Genomic DNA, 20,695 nt, shown 5'->3' with positions numbered 1-20,695 from the left:
TAATGCGTACTGCACGTCGCTGCAACCGGTCCAAGGCCTCCAGTAGGTACTTAGCGGAGCCATCCCAAAGGTGCAAGCAATATTCCACGCAAGACCGTACCTGTGTTTTGTACAGCAGGCACAGTTGTTGTGGCGTGAAAAAACGCCGCACCTTGTTCAGAACTCCGAGTTTCCGTGAAGCTGTTTTTATAACAGTCTCGATGTAATCCCTTAGACTAAAGTCGCAGCGAACGTCCATCACCAGCATGGCGATTTTGCTTTGTATCATCAGCGGTGTGCCATAGAGGGAGGGAAGAGGGGAAAATGGTGACTTTTTCGCTGTGAGAGCGCATACCTGTATTTTCTTGGAACTAAACTCAACAAGATTATCAGAACCCCATTTGGCGATGAGCTCTAACGTCCTATCGAGTTCAATGACAAGATTCTCCCGCCTCTCCTCAGTTTCCGCCCGCCCAGCCACTGCGCGTCCGTGGTATTCACTATGCACTGTACTATCGTCTGCATAGCAATGTATGTTCCCAAGAGAGAGCATATCATTGATATGCAAAAGAAAGAGTGTGGGAGATAGCACAGATCCCTGGGGGACCCCAGCATTCACTACATAGAATTGTGAAGCGCAACCATCATCTAAAACACGAAGGCTACGCTTGTGTAAGAAGCTGGCAATCCAGGTGCATAGCTGAGCAGGCAGACCATATGCCGGCAGCTTGGAGAGAAGACCCTGTCGAAAGCCTTGGAGATATCGAGGCTGACAACCAACGATTCTCCATGCTTGTCGATAGCTTCACCCCAGAGGTGCATTACGTACGCTAGAAGATTACCTGTGGACCGTTTTGGTCGAAACCCGTATTGACGATCATTAATTAAAGAGTGATCTTCTAGGTAATGAATCAGTTGGTTGTTTAAAATCCGTTCCATCACCTTACAAAGTACTGAGGTGATAGCTATTGGCTGATAATTTGCCGGGTCAGACCGATCCCCTTTTTTGGGAACCGCTTGCACATTAGCTCTTCTCCAAACCTCCGGCACACATCCCGAAGAGAGAGAAAGTTGCAACAGGCGCGTTAACACAGGAGACAGCTCCACCGCGCACTTCTTCAGCACAATGGCTGGTATTCCATCGGGATCGCTAGCTTTCCGTATATCTAGTGATTGCAGGTCCGCACGCACATCACGTTGCCTGATTTTGATGTCAGGCATCGTGTGGCCACATGAAGTTATTGTAGGTGGCTGCGCACTACAATCATCGATCACAGAGTTGTCGGCAAAGAGTTTAGCCAGGAGGTCGGCTTTCTCCTGCGGACTGTGAGCTAGCGATCCGTCCGGATTTCTGAGCGGTGGCAGCGAAGGTTGGCAGAAATTGTTTTGCACAGACTTGGTCAGACGCCAGAAGCTACGGGAGCCCCTAGGATGCGAAATAAGATCATGACCAATCTGTACAATGTGCTGTGCATCCGCTCTCGTGTATGTCTTCCTACAGGACTTGGAATTTTTATTGTAGTTTGCTTTCAGTGAGTCAATGTTAGATGCCCCGCTAATGCAGCCGTTGATCCACGCGAGATATGCCGCCTGCTTAGATGATACTGCGTCGGCACATTCACGAGTGAACCAACGGTTACGCGTGCCCCTATTGATGAGATCTGAGCTAGGAATGTAGTATTCCATTCCTAACATGATCTCATCAGTAACAGCAGCGGCACTAGCTGTCGGGTCATTCCCACTGAAGCAACATTCCTTCCAAGGGACTGACTGACTGTCCCAATCTGCCGACTTATAGTGCCAAATGCGACGTTTGCATACCGCTGATGGCGGCAGCTTGGCCTGAGGCACTTTGGTAGATATAAGGCCGTGATCCGAAGAACCAAGTGGAGCTTGAACCACAACCTGATATTCCACCGGGTGAGAAGTCAGCAGAAGATCCAGTAGAGAAGGCGCTTGCCCATCAATGTCTGGGATCCTGGTGGGCTGATCAACCAGTTGGATCAAGTCGTGTGTGAGAGCAAAAGCATGAGCAGTTCTTCCAGCATGGTCAGTTTTGAGGGATTTCAACCATGATTCATGGTGAGCATTAAAATCCCCCAAAAACACCAATTCCGCGTTAGGAAACTGCTCTTGCGCAGCATCTGCCACCCGACTAAGATGGTCAAATAATCGGCTTGTCTCCAAGTCACCATTGTGGGATCTGTAGAGGCACACGTAGACTCGACTCTGACGAACCAGGTCCACACGTACCACCAACTTGGAGAAGGAGGGGTCCTCCAAGCAGCGCAATCGGTGACAACAAACATCCGCCCTGACGAACAAGCATACTCCGGCTTTCGCTTTAAAAGATTCTTCAAGCATGTAGCCGGGATAGTTAAGGTAGCTGGTGTCGGCAGGGCGGAGTATTTGCGTCTCCGTGAGAAACAACATTGCTGGCCGTGCTGTCTCGAGATGGTGGTGGACAGCGTTGAGGTTAGCGTGGAGTCCTCGGATGTTAGAGAACTCGACCTCAAACAGCGTGGGTATGGTGGGGGTATGCACCGCTGAACGACCGTTATTTCTTAGTTGCGCTACCATTTGGAAAAATAAGGAAAAGAGACGTGAAGCGAACGACGTATTGCCACGATAGGGATGGGCAAAGAATGGAGGCGTGTTTTCCCAAATGGTTGCCAAAAGGGAAAATATACTGATCCGCCGGACGGAAGGGCCCCGAACCCCCCCGGAAGTGGCCGCCGGGACCCCACCTTCCGGTCACCAACCGGCACGACGGTCCACCCCGAGATTATGCGTGGCCTGGTGGGGCAGCCTCGCGAGCTGGTTAGGCGCGCTCGGGCCCCTATACTATGCCACGGGCGGCCAGCGGAACAGCCGTTTCTTCAGGTCTCCCTGTCCGGCAGGTTAATACAGTTTCCCCCGGCATTGGTTCAACAGCCGTCTCCACTGGACCAACACCCATCGCGGCAATACTCGCTCGGGCACTGGCTGTACGCTGGCTGACCTCGAAACGCCGCTGCAAGCCACTTCACGAGTTTTTCATCATGCGTACGGTGGTAACAAGCCAGGCGGATGTTAGCATTCTACCACCAGATGAGCAGATGGTCGCTCAGATATCCCTTAGTCGCCTCTTACGACACCCATGGAAAAGAGAGGGGCAGTGAAATGTATTCTTTCTCCGTCACTGTACTTTATTTAACAAAATCATGAATATTAAGAAATTTATTTTTCATCATCACATCAGACAGAAATGTCAGAACATGCGCAAACAAAAGAAAAAGGTATATATGTTATATTTCATATAATGAGAGTTATCGCTTTATTCAGTTTGAGTAATAAATATTTGGACAAAATGGATGGTTTAAATAAAATAAGACGACTTCGGTTGTATGAATATATGGATAACTTAATAGTCCAGACAGTAGGGATAAAAATGGTATAATAACCACAGTATTCATTAATATAATATTCGAAAATTAAATTGATTTTAATTGGATTAAATATACACATAAGTTAATAATATTAATAAATAATAGATGTAAATGATAATCATTTAAATTGCACACGAAAAAGTTTGATTGCAATATTTTTATTACCTGTCCCAAATTGAATCCTTTCATATGCATCAGTAATACCTTTTATGTATTAAAGGGTCCGGCAAGTTTTGTGCTAAGCCCTCAATAATAACATCAAAGTATTCAGCGTTTCCCTGCTTGACTCATAAGCATCGACATCGCTACTGTTAAAGTACAATGCAGCGAAAACATGTCTGGACTGGTTTGTTTGGATCAGGTAGAGTGCCTAGGGTGTTGCTAGGTTTCATGCAAGGGTGATTCGAGATGGTGCGGATATTAGGGTCGTATAAACGCAGTTTCGGAACGGTATAAAAAGTAGGTATGTTATGGTATGACTCATTTTATCTTCAACAACTATCGAATTCATACCTTAAGGCCGTGGTAGAATCGAGCATTAAAAACTGAAATCAAAAAATGTAATCCATGCGAGCCGCCATGCGTTGTTGGTAAGATTGTAAAAAAAATATTATTTACTATCGCATTATAAATAAAATATCACGAATAAATAAATGTCATTATTATAAAAATTAAATCAATTTTATGAATATTCAGTCATAATTGAAATTGTAACAATTTTGTAACGGACGTCACGCTACCATTCATCATATCATTCGTGTCGATTTCGCTTAATTTTCCAACTAGGTGTCACAGGTTCAAAAAATATATTTTCATCATTTTAGTCATTGTGACGTTTAATTTTATTTTCATTTCAGAACGTTTTTTTCTAAAATTACAGTTGATAAGAAATTGTTTTATTAAATGAAATCGTAGTTAAAAAAGACTTGGAGATATTTAATTTTTTGGTACTGTACTGTATGCGTAAGTAAATCGATAAGCGAATGTTTAATAAATCATTAAATAAAAAAGCATCGAATAAAATACTTATTTTAACCGTCGAAGTCAGGACGAGTAGCTATTAAGAGAATAAATCTAATGAAGATAAGGAAGTATACAAATTTCAGCAAATTACTTTACAAAGAGCGGTTAAGGTATCTCGTAGTAATAAGAGCGAAAAATTGACTATGATGCATATCTAAATTAACAAAAAATTCAATTAGTTTTAGTTCGAACAAATAACCATATGCAAAAAATGCAACGTACCAACCTATCGTTTGCTGCATTAATCAAGGTTGTAATAATAAACGTACCTTGTTGGATAGTGATAATAACACGTAGATGGCGGAGTAACTTTATCTTCGCCTTTACTGGAAACTAGCTTCTGCCTGCAGCTAAGCCCTCGTGTGAAAGAGATCAGAATATAAGTATGTCTCTATTCCTAATTTCATTCACATACGTTTTGTACTTTTTGCGTGATACGAGTAACAAAAACTTATTCACGTTACGCATTAGTTGTTTTTTTTTTTAACTTTGTTAGTTATCAATAAACAAAATTAGAAAAAATTAAAAGGTCAGAAATTGTGTATGGGCTTATTAAAATACGCCTAAATTGATTAAGGTATGCGATATAGTTATGGTCATGTAAATCTCCTACTAGCTAATTGTATCTTACTGATGCAACTAAAAACAGGAAAATTAATATTGAATTGCAAAAATTAAAAGTGAAGGTCCTTAATTTTGTTCTCTGTGGCACTTGTACAATTAAATAGAGATGGCAAGAAATTATGATGAAAACTTTCAAACTAACGTTATCGTTTCATGTTGCCCTGGTATTGAAATGTTAACTTCGGTTGGAAATAACACTATAACATACATAAAATAAAGTTATGGTTGGTTAAACGAAAGTTAAAAGAAACACGAAACCAAAGTTAACAAAGACTTTTTGATTAGTTAATTATTCATTAAATATATTTTTTATATATTTGTTAAATGATTGATAAATTCATATGTACATCTTATTACGAAAAATATACACAACGAGCGAACAAATAAATGGATTCGTTTATTGACCAAAGAGTCTTCCAAATTTTATAATTTTAAACAATACGTTACAAATGTTATTTATTAAACGTACCGTAATAATCAAATTGATCTGAATAATTAATTGTATGTAATAAAAATTAAAGTAAAGAAAGAAGAAGAGTAGTAAGAAGTTCCTCGTAGGGCTCTGAATTTGAACATCAATCCCTTATTCTGGCTTACAAAACCACAGCAGCTAAATTTAGTAGTAACTGACAAAATAAATAAATTAATTTTTAAAATTAAAAGAAAATGATTTCAAGCTTAGCGGCCCTGCCAGGACACCCTAAACAGAAATTAATATTGTATTGCGTAAATTGAAAGTGAAAGTGCTGTAGATTTAAAAAGAGACGGCATTATATTATGACGAAAACTTTCAAACTAACGCTATCGTTTTATGTTGGCCTGGTATGGAAATATGCACTTCGGTTGGAAATATATTTAAATATATATAAGCCCAGTTAAAGAAAAAGTAGAACTTTGGTGATTTTGTTTGATTACTTATGTAATTGAATACTTTTGTTTCTGGAAATTACATATATAGAATAGATAATATGTTTAGTGCAAATGAAAAAAGAAAAATATCGCTTTTCAAATGAAATAATAATAAAATATTCATTTTTATATTTGTTAATTTATTTGATAATTCATACATATCCAGGTCGTACGTACGTATGTATAATCTAAATATTAATCACTCCTTACATCGCCAATAAGCCATCAACCTTGAGAACTACTATGTTATGTCTCTTGTGCCAACAATAATAAATGGATTCGTTTATTCTTTCAAAAGGCAATTTAATTTATATTTTTTTATACAAAACGATATTTGTTGTATGTAATAATAACTAAATTTTAATTTTTAATGATCCCTTTTAAATTGTATTTAGAAAATATGAAGTGAAAATTCATGAATTCCTTGACTGATTTTCCTCGTAAGGCTTTGTATTTAAATTTCGTTCAATTATTCTGGTCTACAAAAGTACAGCAGTTAAATTTATTCGCAAGAGGCAAAATTAATTAATTATCTATAATATACTTATATCGTAATTATCACAAATAAAATAAAATAATTTTAAAAATACATCGACCCTGCCAGGATTCGAACCTGGAATCTTCTGATCCGTAGTCAGACGCGTTATCCGTTGCGCCACAGGGCCACAAGACTAGTTCGTAAAAATAAGATACAGTTTTCAGATTTTCAACATAGTTTCTTACAATTTTAGTGATATTAAACAATAATATCGTATCTATTATGAAGCTGCGTTTCCACAGCGGGAAAATAAGCATCTACCGTCCATCTGTCAACACGCTTTGAAACAAATTTCTGTAGCTGTAGCCTTAAGTGAAATCAATAAAAATTCAACATCAATTATTATAAATATGGATATAAGGAACACAGTAAGACTTTTCTATCAACTAAACAAAATAAATATAACATTCATTGTTTATTAGATTTGTATTAATAAAATTAATTTATCTAATTGGCGTTTCATCGTTTTTAATCTTTAATTGCGCAATATAAGCCAATATATTAAATAAACATTATTTAAGATTTAAATTCGTAAATTATTAGCAAAATTAAAAATTGTTATGTTTCACACTTGTACTTGTGTAGCGACTTTGTGGAAAAACTTGGTGTGATAAACTTATATTATTTTCATAGCTATATATTTTCCACATGTGAATTCTACCTACCTGCATTGGAGCAGAGTGGTGGAATAAGCTCCAAACCCTCTCCACAAAAAGGGAGAGGAGGCCTTAGCCCAGCAGTGGGACATTCACAGGCTGTTACTGGACTAAAGTGTATACATTGAAACTGTTCTGACAAAATTCAATATGTATGAATGTTATGCAGGCTTTTAATGCTTTTACAGAACAAACTTGATTTCAAAGCTTTAAAGTCTGAAGAAAAATATACAGCGCCTTATCAAAAAGTAATAGCACGTTTAATTTATATAATGGTTTATACTTGACCAAAAATAAAATCCTAAGGTCCTATGATAAAATCAGTGGTCACCAACGCCCATAGACATTGGCATTGTATGAAATGTTAACCATCGCTTACATCACCATGTAAATGATGTTATATCCCTTATGCCTCTAATTACACTGGCTCACTCACCCTTCAAACCGGAACACAACAATACCAAGTACTGCTGTTTTGCAGTAGAATATCTGTTAAGTGGGTGACACAGACGAGCTTGCACAAAGTTCTACCACTAGTAAAAACTTGAAATAGATTCTTTTAACATACACAATTCTAATGAATTATTGCTATTTTGAAAAACTAATTTCGTAACGCACTCATAAAATGTTGAAAATCGCCTTAAGGTGACAACACTATCACCTAGCATATATATCAATAGCAAATTCTGATTACCTTTGGTTTATGAAATCCTAGTACTCAAGTTTGTATGAATCAATCAATACTTGTAGTCATGCGCTAAACCTCCGTGTAGCAATTACGACCCGTGTTTACTTCAAAGTTTGACTCGACGAACCAGACTTTTAAACTTAGTACGGTTTTACTGGCGTTTTTAGATTTTTGTACAAGTTGGTAATATAGCCTGTAGTTAAGCTTCCCTTATAAATTGATCAGCTATCCAATACAAAAATATTTATTTAATTATGAAAGATAAGCGTGCTCGGTCTCAGATTAAGATTCTTGTAACTTTTTTTTAATTAATTTTAAGCAATCCCTATAAACTGTTCCGAACTATTTACGTATTAATGTAATATGTATTAAAAAAAAGCTTGAGAAGTAATATTACTATTACAGGTATTGTTCCTCTATAATACTCGTATTATAGACATACATACAGCTTGAATAACTCGATGAGTACAAAATTTGTGCTACTACTTACCAATAAGATGTGAATCTATATGTTCCTCTGTATGTACCTGTACAAGAACGTTAACAAGGCCGGAGTGATGAATTACCGTCTTCCATGTCCAAGCATCAGGAGGATCTCCTCTCTGATGTTTTTAAAGCTTAATTAAAGATAATTATTTTACATATGCGGGAATAATATAGGCATATTTGAGACTCGCAGTGCTGTTACCTACCATCTCCATTTTTATTTTTCCTGCTATGTATCCAAAAAGCACCAAAAACAAACTTAATTACATTATATTTTAACAAATATAAAAAACAACATAACTGCCTTTAAAAGACAGTTTTTCTGACACGATAAGAGTTTCTATATATTTTTTTTAATGTTTATTTTTTCAGGCGGACGAGTAAATGGGATAACTGATGGTAAGTAGTCGTTCGCCTATATCGCCCGCGCATTGGCGATGTAAGAAAATATTATTTCTTGGAAACAAATCTTGGGAACTGAGATGTTATGTCCCTTGTGCCTGTAGTTACACTGGCTCACTCACCCTCCAACGGAATTGCAACAATACTAAATGTTGCTGCTTAGCGGCAGAATATTTAATGAGTGTGTGGTACCCACCCAGACGGGCCTGCACAAAACCCTACCACCAGGTTCGAAATCAAAAATCACAAGAATGTAATGACGCTCGACAACTAATCACACACAGCATCGTAAAAAACTAAAGTGGCTGCCAATACGGTTGCGTCGAAATATAAATGTCCTTTCTTTGTTTAATAACATACTCTTCCTTGGCTCTCATACACCAATCAATTTACGCTCTGAGCAAGACAATAAATTGCTAATCCCTCTGTGTTGCACTAAAATATACAGAAATTCTTTTACGGTTAAATTATAGATTAATAATAATAAGCTAATAATTAATAATAAGCTAATTAATTATACGTCAAAATCATACAATGCTCTTCGTGTCCAGTACAATTACGCCTTTAGATTGCTGATGAGTTTGCCTCGCTTCTGTAGTGCTTCAGGGATGTTCGCTGAATTGAATATAGACTGTTTTTACGCATTAATGCGAAATAAGTGTGCATCCTTGGTTCACAGGGTGCGGGCCAGCTCATACAAAATTCTAATCATGGTAGCTAACAGACTAGACTGTATATTTATAAACCGCTGTTGAAAAGTTTCGGCTGGACCAGTAAATTGTATAAGTAGTAGATATTTTATTTTTTGTAATTTTGTATATGAGTAGTGTTTATTTTATTTTTTGTAATTTTATATATGAGTCTTGTTACTTAAATAAATAAATTATTATTATTATTATTTTGTATCTTTTTTATATCCTTTTAACAGAGGTAACTTAACTATCACGCGGGCCATGACCAAGCGTGATAGGTTTGTTAAATATTAAATTGGCAATGGTGATGTGAGGAACTTTCCCAAGTCCCCAGTAGAAACTAGATTTCCAGAAGTTTACCTATAATATGTTATAAATGACTGTTCTATTTAAGGCGTATTTAAGGCTATGTAGGCGTGGCCTAAGTAATTTTGCGCATGCGTATTCAATGGTTTTAAAGAGGTACAGAGATAATATTGATGTCTCTTTCTTGTATACCTTCTGCTTATTTATGCAATCCTAGTACAATTTTACGGTTTGTATGAGAATATGTCGCCCAAGAATTTTTTACGCATGCGCATTAAAGTCAATTTTGCACATGTGTATGTTAAAAGGGTACAGATATAACATTGTGATGCCTTACTTTCTCTAGTTTCAGTAGGTGTGGCCTAAGTAATTTTGCGCATGCGTATTCAATAGTTTTAAAGAGGTATATATGTATATTCTAAATCCGATTATATAATCAGTTTCAAATTAAATCTATGCAATACATAAAGTTATTAATTTGTGGTTTTAAAATGTAAACAATCTATTTGCGTCCTGGATGCATAAGTGTAGGGTAGCAAACAAAATAGCATATACCAACAACAAGACGAGATGGGAAACAAACAACTGTGTTACTGAATTTATGTGGTATGTTATTCATTATAATCTAGTCATTACGCTGGAAAAAAGGAAAAAAAGGTTTTTTTTTCCTTTTTTCCACTAAATATAGAGAACATATCCATGTAGGGAAGGCTCAAAAAAGCCTAACAAATTGTGGACTAAAATTCCTATGAGCTATCGCCGCCATTTTGAAAAAGAATTAAAATTAGACCTAGTTATGCAAAAAGCAGCCAACTGGGGAAAAGTATACAGTGAGTTTTATACTTTTTCCGATTTTATGCCGATTTTTAATCTTTGGTTAATTATAAATTTACTATGTAAAAATATAAGTATAAATAAAAGATATATTGTAATTAAAGGCAGTCCTTAGAATTATTGCTTTTAATAATAAATTAATTATTACGTTTTTAGACGTCTTAAGTAAAATAGAATATGATGTGAAAATCATAATAAATCATAAACTAGCCAGATTAGTTGACTGTTTTTCGTATTATTAAAAACAGGAAGTCAATTAAAATGCCCGTAGCGCTCGTAGCGCCTTTATAACCACCTCTACAAAATCCGTAGAACCAAGTTTTTGCTTTATTTTCAAGCTAATATTTTATATTTGTTACTACAATAATGCGTAGGGCTCTATATATATAAATCATTTTAAGCGTATGAAATAACGTGATAATAGAGCACCGTGTTTTGCCACACGTTAAATAGTGACGTTTATTAAAAATAAATTTAACGAATTTAATGTTGAAAAAGAAAAAAAAACGCACTTATAATTTTATAATATTATATATAATATAAAATTATAAGTGCGTCAAAAAATTTGTAACATGATTTCGGGTTTCCTAAATGACGCTCATTATTATTGTTAAGCTTGTTGAAAAGTTTAAAAAAAAATGTACAAGGATTCCTTACTCAATATTCTAAAGTATTGTATCTTATTGTAAATGAAATAAATATTATTTGTAATACTGGTTTTTTTATATATGGTTTCATACATAATTCTTATGATATCGCTAAAGTGAAGAATTAATGCTGAAACGTTAGACAATAGCTCTTTGACATTTTATAAATGATGTTAATTCGTTTGCTGCTTGCAAACATCACCACCATACATACGTACGCTTAGTTCAGTTTTAGTAAATAGCTACGCAAATTTAAGCTTTATATGACACCGGTCCATTAGCTCAATCGGATAGAGCATTGCCTTATGAGGCGAAGGTCATGGGTTCAATTCCCATATGGGCTGGTCATTTTTTAATGCCTTAACTTTTGCTCTTTTAAAATTTGATACTAATGATTTTTTTTTATACTGGCTAAATAAATTAATGGGACTATTTTAAATTTATTGTAGATTAAAAAATATATAAAGATCGGCCATAGAAAAAACACTAACTTACTATTTGAATTGAATAGCATTTATATGCTTAATTATGTATTGGCCGCTACGGAGTCTACGTCTCGTAGCAGATTCTACTGCATATGATTTTTCTATTGTTATAGATCGAGAATGTGTTTATATTATGGCATAATTTACTTTTTTTTATTTTAAAAATAATTCGTCTTTTGTACATGGTGGGCAGATGGGAGAGCCACGCTTACTACGTCCAACACCAGATGCCACCATCTTTATTTAAATCATGGAATCGTGTTACTGACGGTTTTCTTTACATGTCCCGGAGAAAAATGTAAAGATGCTTCATTTTTTGAACTATTACATATTATTTTTTTTTAAACGTAGTATTAGCTAAGAATATAATATTACATTAAGGCATATTATTGTTTAAAACTAAATGAGCATATGTTATAGATACTTTATGAAGACAAGTAAAATATTTAAAATATGAATATTTAGAATGTGAGATTATGTGCTTAACTTAAGATAAGTATTTTTAACTGATTTCAATAATAGAAGGATGTTATAATGTTCAACAAACTTTTTTTAATTATTCTATTATAATTCATTTATAAGCTTAAAACGGCTAGAATTACTGAATATAAACTGTGGGAAAACAAAAAATGCGACTCACTTAGAAAAGTTAGTTGTATACAAATTTGATAAAATATAATAATAAAAATAAATATAAATAAAAAGGTGATAAAAATACAGTTCAGTATTGCATCAGCTTTTTAATCGTTTGACTTTTAATTCGCTGTCTTGTACTCTCACTTTGGGCATTCTTTTCCAAAAATTCTTAATTGTAGTGGGAGTTCGAGATATCTTCGTATATGCCTACTGTCACACCGTCAGAGTATAACGAAGTCGGTGCATATACACTTCCTAATGGTTGTTTAGGTGTATGCCTTCAGAAAATACCAGTGAAAGGGTTGTCTTAACCATATTTGGAACAAGGTTGTAAAAATGCTAAAAGATATCATCTAAATCGTAAGGTTTTTAAATATTTATAATATCTCGTAATAAAAATATTTTTGTCGGGGACGTAAACGAGCAGCTTTGCAGAGTTGAGGTTCACATTACAATTATTCAGCAATTTATCGAGACAAGGAGCAATTAAGCCAATTTACTCTCTGTGCGATATAAGCCTAAATCATTTTTGTTACATTATTAATATGGACATAATATTCAAAATTATTTGATTGTTTTAATTTTATATTATAGCTTAATATGTCGAAGTAGTCGAAGAGAAAAATGACAGTCTTTTGTTATAGCAATAAATAGCGAATGTGAAAACTATAAAAAATATGCAAAATCTTGTATTTTATTTGTAGTGATTTGTAGATCTCCAAAATATCTCCGAAACAGTAAATGGTAGCATATTGTATCTTTTATAAATAACTCACTGTACCCGTGTAATTAATTTGTTAACCGTATTGTTAAAATAAGAGAATAAATAATGACACCTGTTGTTAAGTTTTGTTCTCACAAAGTATAAATCCTTATCAAAATAAATAACATATTAATTTGAAACGCTTCAAGTTGATAAATATTGCTAAAACTAACACTTTGTAATTCGAGAAAGGAATTTAACAAGTATTACGATGTAAATAAATAATCACATGAAAAAATACGCACGGCGTGTTGCACTTACTATACTTAATGCATATGTATTGTTTTATACCCTTACAGTGTGTATGAGCGAATAGATCGATTAGCGAAGGTTTGTATCTCATTGATCAGAAAATGCTCGAGATAAAATACTAATTACTCCCGTACGAAGTCGAGACGGGCATCAAGTACTTACATAAACTAAAATTAAGCCTTATTATATAAATACTTAATATTTTCTTGATAAGGGCAATTCCCGTTTTTTTTATTAGTAAATTGAATCTGTGATAAGCCGGCGTGGGTAAACTTGATCTTCACTCTGAGTGGCCTCAAACTAAGCCTTCTATGCCAAGCCCAAACCCAATGCCTCAAGTTCGGGGAATTGGATGACAGCAGTCCTACTGCACTTTCTATCCTTGGAAATTCTGCCGGATAAGGACGCGAGAGACGTCTGTAAGCAGTCTCGCGTTCGCGTTCACAGTAAGAACAGGGACAGCGCGCCCAGTCCGACTACACTGGAGAACTGCTAGAATAATGGAGTGCTCTACTAACGTGGCAACCGTCTTCGCTGAGATACTGATGGTACCAAAATATTTACATATGTATTCAACCTTAACTCACGATTGTCTAAACTCATGTTAATAAAGTTAATTGTTTGTGTGTATTAATTAATTAATCAGCGAGCTACGCTTGTACACCGCTTCCTTTTAATGAAAAATAGTAAAAATAATAGTAGTAAAAATTTAAATAGTAAGAGTACTTACATATTACAGTGATTTCTACAATAATATTGTGAAATCTAAATTCCTTATGAAGAAAATTTTCAAGTTTACCTGAAACAAATAAAAAAATATTCTGATAGTTATTTATGTATTTACGTTATTTCTACTACTAAGTACAAAACATTACGACATGATAAAAAATAGCCTACTACTTCTATATCCAGAAGAATTACAGTCAATACTAAGGTATGTTCAAATATAAAATAACACTAACTGACCTGAACACTACCTGAACGATGAGAGATATATGATTAAGATCTAAAGTAAAATTGTAGGGCTTGATAATGCCTACAAAAAAGTCAGCGACAGAATATGTCTAACTTTTATATTTAAGTCACAAAAAGTAGTTTGTCGTATTAAAAAAAAAAATTTAAATCGTCATTTGTATTAGTCATATATTATCAACAATTATAAAACGTATCAAAATTATTAAACTTATCATCTCAAGTATTTAAAACAAAAGACTGTTCCCTTTTACTGCATATAATTTGGACGAATGGTTAAAGAGATAATACGATATGGAACCGCGATCGTGTTGTAATCTATTGAATGATATTTCTATTAGACTAGGATTAGGTTTTTTTTTAATATACAACACGTCAATCTATTTAGAAATAAATTGCTTTATCACCAAGGAAATTTTATTTAGATAAAATCCGTTTTTTCTAGTATGTTTTTGGTTGGATAGTTTAAGAGATAATTTAAAAAAGCAATATAAATACATTTCATCACAAGTAAAAATGTTTATCGCCCAACGAAGTGGGCACGGGTCAGCTAGTTATTTATAAAGGGGAATGTATCTTAAATAATCATATAAAAAGTGCTTAAAAAAATTAAATACTTTTTTTCCAGTAAGTTCTTACAAGTTTTTTGAACCTTTATTTAACAAAATTATATCAGTATGATATAATCGGCAAGAAACATTGTAGTTATACATTTCCATCAATTAAATAACATTATAAAGTATTTATACAATATCAATGAAGATTCACAAATTCCTTTTTTTATCATGTCATGGGGCGGCAGAATATGCGATAATTGATGTATATACTCGTATATATATTGAAAATTGAAAGTGAAAGTTTGCTGATTTTGTTTGTCTGTGCCACTTGTAGCTTTAAAAGGGATTTGATTGATAGACATTTCATTATATAATGATGAAAACATTCAAACTAACACTATCGTTTCATGTTGCCCTGGTATTGAAATGTGAACTTCGGTTGGAAGTATGACCATAATATAAGTGACGGGTGAACGAAAACAAAGTAAGCAAAAAAAAAAGTTTATTAATAAGATTTTGTTTGGAAAAATACCGACACGCTTATGTTTGCGTTTGTTTTAGGAAATGAATATAACATACATATGTTATATTGCTATATTGCTGTTCAAATGAATAGAAAAAAAATCACTACTGAAAGAAAATTAATATTCATTTTTATATTTGCCACATGCTTAATACCCATATTAAGAAAAATATAATAAACATCGAGCTAACGGCATTCGTTTGTTTTTTTTTTTCAAAAGACTTTATTTTGTATATTTTTAAACAACTTATTATAAATTATATTTGTTATTTATACGTAATAAAATTATAAAATTGATCTATTTAATTATTTGTATATAATAAAAAAACATTCATGCATTCCTTGATTGATTTACCTCGTAGGGCTTTGAATTTAAATATCGTTCAATTAATCTGGCTTACAAAAGCACAGCACTTCAATTTAGTAGCAACAGACTAAAAAATTAAACATAATATGCTTGTATTTAAAAAATAAATGATTTCAAATTCAGTAGCCCTGCTAGGATTCGTATCTGGAGTCTTCTGATGCCTTATATCTTACACTACGGGGCCATATGGCTATCTCGTAAAACTAAGATATAGTTTCCACATTATTAACGTTATTCCCTTAATATTTTAGTAATATTAAACAATTAAATCGTTTCTATTAAGAAGGTACGTCTCCAGCGGGAAAGAAAGCAATGTAAATAAAACAAAAATTAATTTTTGATGATAACACCGCAATCCAAATTACACATGAAAAACTAATTATGAGCGTCTCATACTCAGCATAATTATAAGAGCTAAATTAGTATAACGTTGACAAATTTTAGTCAGTACTTAGTGGCTTTTGGCCTTCAGCTTACTTTAATGACATAAAGGCATGTAAACTTGTACGCAAGGTTGTAAGAAGCAGTCCAGTTTAGAATTAAGCTAATCTTTACTAATAAATTATATTTTCTATATTTGATTATGATATTTTTTTACTTGATTATTTGCTGTTATGCTTCATATATAAAATTATTAAAATAAAGATATTTGTATAGTGAATACATATAATATTTATATAAAATGTAATATAATCAAAGTCAAAATAAACTTTATTCAAGTAGTCTATCGCAAGCAAACCTACTACCATGCCATTGTAGTAACTTTGTGGAAAACCTTAGAGTGATTGTAGATGTTAGAGTGATTATTGATTGAGAGATTGTAATAATTATATGAAGAAAATAACATTAATAATTAAAGATTCTTTTAAAATATAATAGTGCTATTTTGTAAAAACTGAAGTCGTATTTCATTCATGAAAGGTTGTTCCGACCTAAGTTGAGACACAATAGGGTGCAACATATTCTGATTACCTGTAGTTTATGAAATCCTAGTACTCAAGTTTGTCTGAAATCAATACTTGTAGTCATGCGTCTAACGTCTGTGAAGCATTTACGCCCTCTATGTATGTTTACTTTAAATCACTATCAGACTTTCAAGCGTAGTAACGTAATATGTAAGTTTTTAATTTATTACAATAAAATAGTTAAACAAAAGTGTGTTAAAAATTAATAAGGGCTATTTAAACATTGTTATACGCAAGCAGGAATACTTCAAACACACAAAACTAAAAGATAAATAAATAGACAATTCATTATTCTTTTCTCTCTCAAGATTATATAGATTTTTTTTAATTATAATTAGCAAACATACAGTACACACCGCATACAATAATACATACAACAAGTAACTCGTTCACACACCAATCAAGTTTCCACTTAAAACTAATTCATGTATGACAGTAAACAAGCAATTTAGTAAATTATAAATAATAATTATGAAGATTCAAACAGTTAACAACAAGCAAAACAAAATAAACAAAAGTTAATATATATATGTATATAATAAAAAAATAAAATAAAAAAAAGCAATGACTAAATTGACAAATGCACACAAACTCTTTTTTTAATTGTATTGAGCGTACAAGAAAACATGTCCAAGTCATTAAACTTCCTATTGTAGCCCTTACAAGAGCGATATTTAAATTCGTTTTGAGCATAATAGGTTCGAGTGGAGGAGTGGAATAAAGCACTATTGCGTGTGCTCACTTTTTTACATCTAAAGTAAATGTTGCTTAAAATTCAAGTTAAAAAACTTTCATCTCGCATTGTACGACGATCCAGTAAGGAAATCATTTTAAGATTTAATAATTTTTTTAAGATATTTAACGAATTTAAGTTGAATTTTTTCTTTTGTATCAATATATATATAGTTTTATATTCTGGATTCCAGACTACAGAACCATATTCCAGCAATGAACGGACAAAGCAATTATATAACAGGACAAGGGTTGCGTCATTTTCAAAATCTTTACTAACCCACTCAGGGTTAATAATAAAGCCAAGCATTCGAAATGCCTTGGCAACTATATAATCTATATGGAATTTGAATGTTAATTTGCTGTCTAGGTGTATCCCCAAGTCTCTCACCTCAGTGCTTTGGTAATGTTGTCCATTATTCAATTTATAATTAAAAATTATTGGATTTGACTTTCGTGTAAAAGAAATAATGCAACATTTATTAATATTTAAATTCAGTGAGTTTTCGTTACAATAATTACACAACTTACATAGATCATTTTGCAAAAGGCTGCAATCCGAAGGCTTAGCAATAACTTTAAAGATTTTCATATTATCGGCATACAACAGTATAGATGCATGATCAAAAATTTTATGTATATCGTTTACAAAAATATTAAATAATAACGGACCGAGGTGAGATAGAAGATGATAAAGAATCGTGAGTTTGTATAATTATATAATTAACTATTAAATTTGTATTTAAATTTTATTTGTATTTATTTAAGGCTTTAATGTAAAATACTTATTAAAGATTATTAAAAATAATTATTTATCGAGAGTTTACGTCGGAAAATGAATCCCTCTATACTTACATGGGGTGAATTGCATAACCGCCATATTCAATATACGTTATTTCCCTTTTGAATAAATAATGTAAAAAACTGTTAATTTATAGCTAACACAGGTCATCGTCCCTTTTGGGTAGAGGAACAATTTGCTTATTTTTTAAGCTTTGTCGGTTTGTATCCTTAGATTTCTCTACAAAATCAAAATTTAATTCTAAAAGAAAATATTTAAATATTGTGGTAACAAAAATAAGCAACGCAAGGAATTGGTAAAGAATACCAAATGAATAACCTTGTTCCTATCAAGCTCAATATTTATTCACTAACCAAAATAGTTTCTGGGGTATCACTGTGTCTCAATAGTTTGGATAATCATTTATAGAAGTCAGTCGTTCCTATCTTGAGACGTTCACGGAGTTTTGGCTCTTTAATAATTTTTACAAAATATACACAAACTAAATTGGACGACTACATTGACGAGTTGAATAACCTCAAATTACGCAGCACAAATACTAGAAGTGCATAAATGCGAAGAGGTTCGAATGAAAGTAGTTTGCACTACATAGATAAATCTATATCAGATTACTTTATCTTTCACTTGTATAGAGTAAATATACTAGGAAAGAGCATATTCGATAAAATGGCGCGTGTTTTTAAATAACTAGTTGTTGTTTAAATGGATTACAATAATGTTTTTGTGTTCTGTTGTTTAAAGCTTTACAAAAGTTCAGTTTGGATTGGCCACCTCGAAACCCTGAACTCGATCACATAGAGTATTTCTGGAAGATTTTGACGAGTGAGGACAGTGCAGCCGGCTTCAAAGACCATCAGGGTGTTGTAAAACATGATTATCGCGGAGTGAAAACTTATTCTGCAGGAGTCTATAAAGGACATTCTAATAATAATAATTATAAGAGATAAAAATAACTATAAGGGATTCCTCTGGGCATACTTCGCTAGTATCAAAAGTTAAAGTTTGCGTAGGTATTTGTTATTATAATATATGTTTTGGCTATTAGCCCACAGATGGCGGTATACTTAATACGTAAATTACTGAATCGTTGTAGATTTTTCGGAGTAGTTTCTGACCTTCTGCCACACTTATTAGGATTCGCGTTTCGTCCAAATTCGTGCTGTCGTTGCTTGGTTTGATTATTTTAAGTTTTTTGATTAATTTCATTATTACATTAAAAGTAGTAAATACTTTTTGGCATTATGTTGCAATTATTAACTCGGTTGTAATTTGTTCTGTTAGTCTCAAGTTAATAATTTAGGTTTGTATTTTAGAAATTATTACTTTATACTTTTAAGGTTACCTGTTCCTTAGTTGTAGGGCTTCATAACATTTAATAAATTAATGAAAAAATAGTAAGCTTGCATAAATAATACATTTTATAAGTATTAATATGCATCAATTATGCATTTAATTGTTTAGTTTTAATCTTATTTGTAGTTTAATTAGATTAGAATGTATTTTTTTTTTAATTTCTTGCGGCTGCTTTGAGTCCATGGGTAACATTATGTAGCTAGCTCAGTTAGGCCAATGATATTGTTGTCCTAAAAAATAAAAATACAACACGTAACATAGTATATAAGAAGGCATAACAATCACTCAGTATCCATATCTCCTAAATTACTCGAATAATAACAATCGCAATAATATCGATTATGACGTGGATGAAGCCGCAAAGGCAGAAAGTCTATGCACTACTGATAAATAGTTCTTACATATTAGCGTTTTAACCTTTAATCAAATTTAAAAAAAAATACATTAAACAATAGAATAAAATGAAATTAAATTCACTATTTGAAAAATAATAATATAAAGTAGGTCGGCCGCGGGAAAACGAGAAAATCAATAATGTTGGGATGAGTTCATATTTTTTTTCTTACTTTAACTGGTGATAAGTTTCTTATTATAAGGTCAAGGTAAGTGCATGATTTTTTTAGTTCCGATTAATAATAATGATAATAATAATAATAAATAAACTACAAACTCTCCAAAACAAAATTATAAAAGCACTATACAAATACGATTATTTGACACAAACTGAAAAAATTTACAAAGACACCAAAATTCTTAACATTAATCAACTATACACTCTTAAAACTGGCATTCTTATTAGGAAAATACTCACTCAAGAGATACACTCCCAAATACACTTTCATAAGAAAACTCATACACGCTACACAAGGAGACGAAACAAATTAGAGTTGCCAATAATTAGAACTAACTATGGAAAGAGGGATATAATGTTCGAAGGAGTGCAAATTTATAATAAGTTACCCGATGAAATTGTAAACAGTGAAAGTTTTACAATATTCAAGAATCGCCTTATCAAATATATACAAAGTAACTATTACTAAAATAAATATCAGTTAATGTGGTCTCACCGCTATGCG

At 33.0% G+C, this 20,695-nt stretch overlaps 1 protein-coding gene and 1 non-coding gene across 2 annotated transcripts in view; both read right to left on the bottom strand.

Annotated features, from left to right (window-relative positions):
* LOC126780440 (dynein axonemal heavy chain 5) overlaps positions 1 to 20,695 on the bottom strand; it is a 207,304-nt gene that overhangs the window by 91,831 nt on the left and 94,778 nt on the right. The window lies entirely within an intron of this gene.
* Positions 6,556 to 6,628, bottom strand: Trnar-acg (transfer RNA arginine (anticodon ACG)). The gene has a single exon. It is a non-coding gene; the product is annotated as a tRNA-Arg (tRNA).

This window comes from Nymphalis io, chromosome Z, assembly GCF_905147045.1.
Source record: "Nymphalis io chromosome Z, ilAglIoxx1.1, whole genome shotgun sequence".
Classification (NCBI taxonomy): domain Eukaryota; kingdom Metazoa; phylum Arthropoda; class Insecta; order Lepidoptera; family Nymphalidae; genus Nymphalis; species Nymphalis io.
The sequence above is the reverse complement of the archived record's forward strand: the minus strand, read 5'-3'. Positions and strand labels throughout refer to the sequence as shown.